We start from the raw sequence: 9,536 nt of genomic DNA, 5'->3' as shown, positions 1-9,536 counted from the left end.
GTGTGGCGTCAGGCTGAGGAGCAGTGTGGCATACAGGAGAAGGCTCCTGGCAGTTTCTGGGAGAACATCGTGGGACACCTCCAACGGTGACTGGGACAGTCAGTCGATGAATATTGATCAAGGGATGATCAGACTAGCTTTAGTCCAAGGTTGGGGTGTGGGGGTCACCAAACTGAGTTTTATAAAAACGTGCATATTCTCAGCAGATATTCTCAGCAAAAACACCTGCTGGATACTGTGCTCAGCAACCAGGTCTAGACAGACAGCAAAGTGGGCAGCCGACAAAGAAAGAGAAGAGAAGGGCCAGGGGAACAGGCCCAAGGGCTGCGCAGAGCAGCAGTGCAGGGTGACCGGGGGCAGCCTCGGTCGGGAAGGGCTGCCCGAGGATGATGGGTCCCCTCAGCCCAGAATGACAGGAAGAGCCAGCTCCGTTGAGATGAGGTAGAAGGAATGCCAGGCAGAGGGAGCCGTGAGCGCAAGAGGTTGTTGGGGCAGAAGGAGGGACGGAAGGCAGGCTGGGCATGACGGTGGGCAAGGTACAGGGTGGGTCGGGACCAGACTGGAGAATAGATCATGGGTTCATTCCCAGTGGAAAAGGGGCTCAAGGCTTCTGGGCGGGAGTTTAAGCGCAAAAGGAGGGGTGGTAGCTTGGCCTTTGCCGTGCCCCAGAGGAGAGTAGCTGGTGACACCTAAAGTCATGCACCCCTTTGCCCTGGGTGTTCCCTTGCATCCCTGCCAGGTCTCCAAGGGCGTTAGTGATCATCTTGTCTTCCCGGAGCTTTGAATACCTTCCCTTCATGGCTGCAGGGCCTTGAGCTCAATATGGCAAACTCCATGTAAATTAAAAAAAAAAATTTTAAGCGCTTAACTATGCATGATAGTTATAAAGAGCCAAAAAAATTTTTTTTTAATTTTTTTTAGAGCGAGCGAGGGGGAGGGGCAGAGTGAAAGAAAGAATCTTATTTTTTTTTAAGTTTTTATTATTTTTTTTATGAGAGAGAGAGAGCATGATCAGGGGGAGGGGCAGAGGGGGAAGCAGACTCCCCGCTGAGCGGGGAGCCCGATGTGGGACTCGATCCCAGGACTCCAAGATCATGACCTGAACTGAAGGCAGACGCTTAACCGACTGAGCCATCCAGGTGCCCCAAATAGCCAAAAAGTATTAATTTATTATTTTAATAATTATTAATCATTTAAAATTATTTTTAAAATTTTAAGCAAAGTGTTCATTCTCACTTGTAATCAAAGAAATACAAATAAAAGGAGGAGATGTCATTTCTTTGCTTACCACATCAGATTTTTTTTTTAAGCGATGAGCTGGGCAAAATGAGAATCCTGTTCTACCATTGGTGGGAGTGTAGATGAATCCCGCCTTTTGGGAGGGAAATGTAGCAATTGTATCAGGAATGTCAAAATCAGTGTGTCCTTTTTTTTTTTTTAAAGATTTTATTTATTTATTCATAAGAGACAGAGAGAGAGAGACAGGCAGAAGGAGAAGCAGACTCCCCGCTGAGCAGGGAGCCCGATGCGGGACTCGATCCCAGGACCCTGGGATCATGACCTGAGCCGAAGGCAGACGCTTAACGACTGAGCACCCAGGCGCCCAAAATCAGTGTGTCCTTTAACACAGAAATTATGTTCCTAGTTATTTATTTCAAGGAGATAATTATGACTGTGAAAATATAATTTCAAGCAAGTTTATTATAGTTTTATTTATTTAAAATCATTTTGCAAAAACTGGAAGTGATACAAATTTCCAACAAGATATGAATCAAATAAATTATGATATAATGTGTGCAATGGAATATTATAAAGCCTTTAAAAATCATGCTTTGGGCAAATATATTTAAAGGCACTGGAAAAAATGTGCACACTATAAGTCAAAAGTCAGATTCTAAAACAGTCTGTATAGTATGATTCCAATTGTATAAAAAAATTTATACAAATGTTATACAAATGTTAGCAGCAGTGATTATCTCTAGCTAAATACTGAAATTTATTCATGCTTTCCTGTAGTATTTCATTTTCTACAATGAGCATGTAAATTTTTAACAAAAAAATTATTTTTAAAATTGCATGTTTTAAAAAAAGATTTTATGTATTTATTTGACAGAGACAGAGAGAGCACGCAGGAGCAGGGGGGAGGGGCAGAGGGAGAGGGCGAAGCAGACTCCCCATGGAGCAGAGAGCCCCACACGGGGCTCAATCCCAGGCCTTCGAGATCATGCCCTGGGCCAAAGGCAGATGCTTAAAGGCGACTGAGCCACGCAGGTGTACCTAAAATTGCATCTTTTTTAAAGAAAGAAGCCAGCTGCAAAAAATCACATATTCTATGATTCTACGTATACGGATTGTCCAGAGTAGTCAGATTCATAGAGTCAGAAAGCAAATTAGTGGTTGCCAGGGGCTAGGGGCACAGGCTTCCTTTTGGGGCTGATGAAAATGTTCTGGGATTAGATAGTGGTAGTAGTTGCACAATTTTGTGAATGTACTAAAAGCTACTGGATTGTACATTTCAAAAGTTAACTTTATGGTATGTGAATTATATCTCAGTGAAGATAATATTTTTGGGGTGCCTGGGTGGCTCAGTTGGTTAAGCGACTGCCTTCGGCTCAGGTCATGATCCTGGAGTCCCAGGATTGAGTCCCGCATCGGGCTCCCTGCTCAGCAGGGAGTCTGCTTCTCCCTCTGACCCTCTTCCCTCTCGTACTCTCTATCTCTCATTCTCTCTCTCTCAAATAAATAAATAAAATCTTTAAAAAAAAAAAGATAATATTTTTTAAAACAATGGTAGGAAGAGCTTACGTGGGGCATCGGGGAGATGAAAGATATGGGGTAAGTAGAGGGGTAGGAAACTGAAATTTAAATTTTAAATCTTATCAAGTAGAACTTTAAAAAATATAGCTGTGTAACTACCTTGTATATTAAAAACTAATTGAAATAAAACAGTAAAACAGAGAGATGAACAAGGTATTGGTACTCTAGTTTTTTTTTTTTTAAGATTTTTTTATTTATTCAAGACACAGAGATACAGAGAGAGAGAGAGAGAGAGCATGAGCAGGCGGGAGAGGCAGAGGGAGAGGGAGAAGCAGGCTCCCCACTGAGCCAAGAGCCCTATGCAGGGCTTGATCCCAGGACCCTGGGCAGACGCTCGAGCATCGGAGCCACCCAGGCACCCCTGTACGCTAATTTTTATCTGGGAGGTGGGATTCACAGGTATTCACTTTATTGTTATGCTTCATAACCCAAATTTATTCTTTGCATCAAACATACATTATGACAGGGGGCACCTGGGTGGCTCAGTCAGTTAAGCGACTGCCTTCAGCTCAGGTCATGATCCCAGGGTCCTGGGATTGAGCCCCAAATGGGGCTCCCTGCTCAGCAGGGAGTCTACTTCTCCCTCCCTATGCCTCTTCCCCAGCTTGTGTGCACTCTCGTGTTCTCTCTGTCTCTCTCCCCTTCTCCCACTCTCTCTCAAATAAAATCTTTGTTAAAAAAAAAGGAAAGAAAGAAAAAGAAAAATCGCACTTTTCCAAGTGATGTCCTTTCCAGTGTCCTTTCCTTGAATTGCACATGCTATAACTCAGAATTTTCTCTTGGCCTAGCCCCGTCTTATTTTTTAAAGACAGTTAAAGTGAACACTTTGTATTCTCAAAGCTTTTGTCATTTGAAATAATAATGATGTGGATCTGGTCCTGTAACAGTGGATTTAAGCCGCAACTCAGATCAGTGTTCAGCCATCGATGGCCTAGGGGCCGAATTGAGCCCACCACATGTTCTTATAAGTAAAGTTTTATTGGAACACAGTTACAGTCATCTGTAGACATATTGCCTTAGGTCTTTTGTGCTACAACTGCAGGGTTTGAGTCATTACAGTAGAGCCTTTTTGGCTGTATGACCTACAAACCAAAATTATTTACCATCTGGCCCTTGCCAGAAAAAGTTGGCGGACCCCTCCCTGAGATACAGATGTATTCAAGTATCTTCTATGACTCAAATCGTATGTGGTTCTTGCATTTCAGATAGCAAGAAGCAAGTGTTAGGAGAGCGAGAGACTGACTTCAAAACCTATCTTGAGTCTATGCAGTTTCCAGATTTTGTTGCGAGACTTGGGCTAGCAAGGGATAACTGTGGTATCAGGGAGGCACAGACAGACCTCTTTGAACCTGTTTGGAGCTCATGAGCTGGGGGCTATATATTCTTCTCTGTTAGAGAAAAAAAGCAGTCTTTGTGTTGTCCAAAACAAATCTTATTTTGCATCTGGAAAGAACACCCATGTCGCGCGCAACTTCTGTTTTTCTGTTTCTGAGTTCCCACAGACAAGTGCTAGCATATGCTTGGCCAATAGCAGGCAGCCTGTGGAATCTCAGGCCATGTGGAGCTCTCTTTGTTGTTTTCTTTCATGAGATGCGTCTCTGGAGGGCCACATGCACAATTCAAAGAATGTTAAGTGCTTTGATTTATTTATTGTCCTTTTCCTGACTTCATTATAAAGATAAATTCTCAACAGAAGATGAATGTCATCATTGGCCTCTCTTCTTCCGAGGCCTTTTCTCAGCCCGGGTCTCTGCATCTGCAACTGTGTGTGAGACACAATGATTTGTTGGAGACATTTTAAACGGCACCAGGCATTGTCTAATAACCTGAGGCAACAGTAGAATCTGTTTGGAAAATAAAGATGAAGGGCCTTATTTCCCAGGTTGTGGGAAATACATTCATACTTTCAACTCCCGGCAATCCATATTTCTAGGGGTTTCAGCTCAGGAGCCAGCATGATGCCTAGACGCTCCCCTTCTTACTCTCAGTTGTGTGTGTCTGCCCAGATAGAGGAAATCGTGAGTAATAAAAATTATTTTCTGAATGAAAGTATCAAAGGGTGTTGCAGAGATCCCCGTGAGGGGGAGCAGATGGGGAGGGACTTGTCTCAACTTCATGGATGGGGATCAAAAGGAAGCAGCTGTGACCCCCCCCGCCCCCATTCACTGCTGACTGGTGCCGGGGAGGGCACCCAGCCGAAGCCGGGCCAGTTAGCCTCCCCCCAGGAGTTTGGAGCCAGAACTGAGTGCAAGATCACTCTGATGCAGAGCTCCATGCTGTTGGCAGCCATGTTTTTGCCAACGGAACAGGCCTGCCTATAGGCTGCGCCTACAAAGGCTGCTTATGAGGTTGGCCCTTAACTGGTGTCTGGTAACTTGGATTTGGGGAGACTTCGCACCATTCCCAGCACTGATAGGAGAGGCTCAGAAACCACTGTGGTTTCTGCTGAACACCTGCCTTCCTGCTGGTAGTGGCGTTTTGGAATGTGCTAGGCAGAGGGCGCCTACGTGACCAGCCTCCCGCAAAAACCCAGGGTCAAGTCCCAGGTGAGCTTCCTTGGTAGACAGCACTGCATTCGTATTGTCACAAGTCATTGCTGGGGAATTAAGTTTACCGGAAGAGGACTCTTAGAGGCTTGCACCTGGTTTCTTCTAGACTTGACCTCATGTGGCTTTTCGCCTTGCTGATTTTGCTTTGTAGGCTTTCACGACCATAAGTCCTTGAATTGCAGTAAATCCGGGAATGCCTGTGTGTGTGGTCACACGCTGAGTGTCGTGACTCCTCCTGCCAGTCTGAGCCTGAGATGCATGTGGTCCAGGAGACCCCTCCCAGGGCCACCCTGACCAGGAAAGATGTGGAGGAAAGCCTCTATAGGGACAGAAAATGCAGGGGGAGAAGGCCAGGTAATAAAACAAATGGGACACCTTCCTGTCTCCTGATTCCGGGTGCTTGTCAGGGCTCAGTAGCAGCCTCCTTTCGGATATCCTTAGTTTCTGGGAAACAATAAAATCCTTAGAACAGATTTCCGCTTTTCTTCAATTAGTTCCTATTGGGTTTTGTGCCTTAAGGATCAAAAGGATCATAACTGATCTTCTCTTTGGGTGTTCTCTGAATCTTTACCCTAAGCATTTGTTCCTTTTATTATTAGAAATAAGTTGTGTTCTTTGGTTTATTCCTTATTTGTATCTTTTCCATTTAAAAAAATCCTGATTCTTGGGGGGGAAATGAAATGTTATATCGTGTACAAACAGTGACATAATTCCTACTCTGTTGCTCACTCCTGCTCTCTAAAAGTATCATTTTTAATAACAGTTTGATATTTTTCTTTAAATCAAGGTTTCTCAGCCTTGGTACTGTTGATATGTGAGGCCAGACAGTTCTTTATCATGGGGCTGTGCTGTGCATTGTAGGATTTTAGCTGTATCCTTGGTTTCCACCCACGAGATGCCATTACACTGTCCCGGTTGAGACAATCAAAAATGTCTCCCAACGTTGACAGATGTCCCCCACCAGGGGAGGGAGGGGAGAGATCACCCCTGGTTAAGAACCACTGCCTTGAATATAATTTACAAATACATGTCTTTAAACTTCACAAAAATAGAATCATACATTGATAGGCAATGTGTTTGCAGTTGGTACATTGTGTTCATCCTTTTGTGAGTACACATACAGCCATTTTATTATTTGTAGCTCCTGCGTGGATTTTCATTGTAGGCATAAGCAATACTTTATCTAGTGGCCTGGTTTTTTTTAAAGATTTTATTTATTTATTTGAGAGAGAGCACAAACAGGGGGAGCAGCAGAGGGAAAGGGAGAAGCAGACTGCTTCTCTGAGCAGGGAGCCCGATGTGGGGCTTGATCTCAGGGCCCCGGGATCATGACCTGAGCCAAAGGCAGATGTGTAACCGGCTGAGCCACCCAGGTGTCCTTCTAGTGGCCTGTTGATGGACCTTCCAGTTGCTTGCCACTTTCCATTGGAATTTCTTCCGCACACTGTGTGGCCACACACACAGGCTGTTTGTTATAGACCTCTGAATCCACTCCAGCTGCTTTAAACAGAAAGGAATTTATTCAGTAAGGGAGACCGCTCACAGAATTGTTAGGAGTATTAAAGAAACATAGGCTAGATGGGGCACCTGGGTGGCTCAGTCAGTTAAGTGTCTGACTCCTGGTTCCAGCTCAGATCCTGATCTCATAGGGTTGTGAGATCAGGCCCCACATTGGGCTCCGTGCTCAGTGGGGAGTCTGCTGGAGATGCTCTCTCTCTGTCTCCCTCTGTCCCTGCCCCCACCTGCTCACACGCTCTCTCTCTAAAATAATAAATAAATAAATCTTAAAAAAGGGAGGGAGGGAGGAAGGAAGGAAAGGAAGGAAGGAAGGAAGGAAGGAAGGAAGGAAGGAAGGAAGGAAAGGAAGGAAGGAAGGAAGGAAGGAAGGAAGGAAGGAAGGAGGAAGGAAGGAAGGAAGGAAGGACGGACTCACTCCCAACGTCTACATATCAGAACTGGCCTGCCAAGGAGGCGGCCTTTGTGATCATGATGATGCACAATTGGGAACCTGCTACCAGAGTTGCCAGCTCCAGAATCAAAGCACCTCTCCTGTAGGCTGGACCAGCAAAGTGGATGCCCCAACCATGCCTCTTCCTCCAGGTGACCCAGTTCTGAGTCCATTGCGTGCAAGGACCTGTGACTGACAGATCCTAAATCACATCCCGAACACAAACTGCAAGGCTGTCACGGAAATGGCACTTCTCAACTTTCTAGCTCCTAGAGGGGGTTAGAAGATGGTTGATTAAAGCAATCCACAACATCTGTCTTAACACCCACCCTAAAAATAGTACCATGAGGGCATCAGAGAAATGGGGGACTAAGGAAATCCATGACTCCCTCCCTCTACAAAAGCAACAAGTAAGGTGGCAAAAACCGTCAGAACCAGCCTTTTCATAACCCTGGAATCTAGTCAAAAACTTGTGACAAGCAGCAGAACACATAACGAAGCAGGGGAGAAGCTACAGAATTTCTGTGAGAGATCTCTGTGCCATCTTAACTCCTCCGCCATACCATCCTCAGCTTCCCAGCTCAGCAATAGCCTTATAGATGGCAGCCAGCATTCCTCACGCGACTTGCTAGCAGCACCACAGCCCTTGTTCTTGGGGACCTGTGGGGGTGTGTTTTGACCTGTCTGATGATTCCCTAAAGGATCGGCTCAAGGACTTGCCTTTGTTTTGCTGACATAGGGACTTCCCCTGGGGAAGAGGTGGCTTCTCAGGCAGCATTTTTCAAGAGCACTTAAAAATCACATGTATTGGGGTGCCCGGGTGGCTCAGTCGGTTGGGCATCTGCCTTTGGCTCAGGTCATGATCTCGGGGTCCTGGGATGAAGTCCCGCAGCGGGCTCCCTGCTCAGCAGAGAGCCTGCTTCTCCCTCTCCCTCTGCCCCCCCCCACCACTCATGCTTTCTCTCTCTCTCTCTCAAAATAAATAAAATCTTTAAAAAATAATAATACTCAAAACACCAGTTTTCAACAAAAAAATTATAGCTATGCAGAGAAAAGAAAGTTTCGCCCATTCATAAGAAAAAAAAAAAGGAACTGTCCCTAAGGAGGCCCAGACACTGGGCCTACTGGATGAAGACTTGAAACTGTCTTAAATGTGCCCAGAACACTCAAAAATAAGACTGTCAACACAGAGATGGAAAATGTAAAAAAGGGACCAAACAGAAGTTCTGGAGCCAAAAAGCACTATAACCGAAATGAAAAATGTGACAAGTCAGGTCACAGATGTGACCGCCGACACTGCGGGTGGGAATGTGAAGCAATGTGGAAAAGGGTTCGGCCTCCTTAATAAGTCAAACATAGATTCACCATATGAAGTATCAACCCCATCCTGCGTACATACGCAGAAACATTGAAAATAAGTGTTCAAACCTAAATGTTCACAGCGGCTCCTTCATGGTGGCCAAAAGGTGGAAAGAGCTGTAGTGCACAATCTCTGGATGGATGAATGGATAAAGAAAATGTGTATGTCCATACAGTGGACTATTAGCCAGCCGAAAAGTGGAATGAAGGGCTGCAACACACATGTACGCTGAAAACATTGTATTAAGTGAAAGAAGGCAGATGCAAAATGTTACATCTTTATGTGATTCCATTTATACGAAATACTCAGAACAGGAAAATCCACAGAAACAGAAAAGGTTAATGTTTGCCAGGGGCTGGCGGTCAGGGGGTATAGGGGGTGACTACTTAGCAGGTATAGGATTTCCTGTTAGTGTGATGGGAATGCAACAGCTGCCAAACGTGGTGAATGTTTTAGAAGCCACTAAACTGTACACTTCAAGGTGGTTTCAGGGGTGACCTTTGTGTTCCGTGAATTTTACCTCAATAAAATAAAAGTGGTGCCGTGGTAATGAACATCATTGACCACGCTTTTCTAGACCTGCACTAGATTTTTGTAAACTAAATTCCTAGGAAGTAGCATTCCTTAATGAAAGGGTATGTTGCACTTTGGATTTTGAGATGCATTATCAAGTGGCTTTCCTGCAGTGTTACTCAAGCTTCCATCCCTTAAACAGTGTGCCTGTCTCCTGCCTTCTCCACTACTGGGTATAGATATTCTTCTTCATCTTTCCCAGTCCAAGAGGAGAAAATGGCGTCTCTTTTAATTTTTCATTACAGATGCAAGTTGAGCACCTTTCATCAGTTTGTTAGCCATTTATATA

The 9,536-nt window shown here is 44.9% G+C and overlaps 1 protein-coding gene across 6 annotated transcripts in view; it reads left to right on the top strand.

Moving 5' to 3' along the window:
- Positions 1-9,536, top strand: part of SPECC1 (sperm antigen with calponin homology and coiled-coil domains 1) — a 270,576-nt gene that overhangs the window by 214,688 nt on the left and 46,352 nt on the right. The gene's annotated exons all lie outside the window — the stretch shown is intronic.

This window comes from Callorhinus ursinus, unplaced genomic scaffold (assembly GCF_003265705.2).
Source record: "Callorhinus ursinus isolate GAN/ISIS: 27379988/994484 unplaced genomic scaffold, GSC_fseal_2.0 scaffold43, whole genome shotgun sequence".
In the NCBI taxonomy this organism is placed as follows: Eukaryota; Metazoa; Chordata; class Mammalia; order Carnivora; family Otariidae; genus Callorhinus; species Callorhinus ursinus.
The sequence above is the reverse complement of the archived record's forward strand: the minus strand, read 5'-3'. Positions and strand labels throughout refer to the sequence as shown.